This window comes from Austrofundulus limnaeus, unplaced genomic scaffold (genome assembly GCF_001266775.1).
Source record: "Austrofundulus limnaeus strain Quisiro unplaced genomic scaffold, Austrofundulus_limnaeus-1.0 Scaffold605, whole genome shotgun sequence".
Taxonomy (NCBI): Eukaryota; Metazoa; Chordata; class Actinopteri; order Cyprinodontiformes; family Rivulidae; genus Austrofundulus; species Austrofundulus limnaeus.
In genome coordinates this window covers 1-535 of record NW_013953007.1, presented here as the reverse complement: position 1 = coordinate 535, position 535 = coordinate 1, and positions in this window count along the sequence as shown.

The window sequence follows — 535 nt, the reverse complement described above, 5'->3', positions numbered from 1 at the left end:
AATGCTAGCTGTGAATCCTGGAGACCGGATCAAACCTGCAGATGCTTTAAAACATGACTTCATCACAATGAAGCATCTTCCTGTCAATGACGAGGACTCATATATAAAAGAAGCATTTCAAATTATGTCACTGTCCCCCCCAAGATTTACAGAAAATTCACCAGTGGAGCAGCAAAACACAAACACCTCACCTTCCAGTAGCAACCCAGAAGCAGAAGCTCCAAACTTTGAGTCATTAAATCTTGAAAATGATATTGACTCAAATATAAAAGGATTTCAAATTGTGTCACAGTGCCAACCAAATATCCCAGACGATTTACCAGTAGAGCAGCAACACATAAACACCTCACCTGCCAGTAGCAACCCAGAAGCAGAAGCTCCAAACTTTCCGTCATTAAATCTTGAAAATGATATTGACTCAAATATAAAAGGATTCCAAATTGTGTCACAGTACCAACCAAATATCCCAGACGATTTACCAGTGGAGCAACAACACGCAAACACCTCACCTGCCAGTAGCAACCCAGAACCAGCT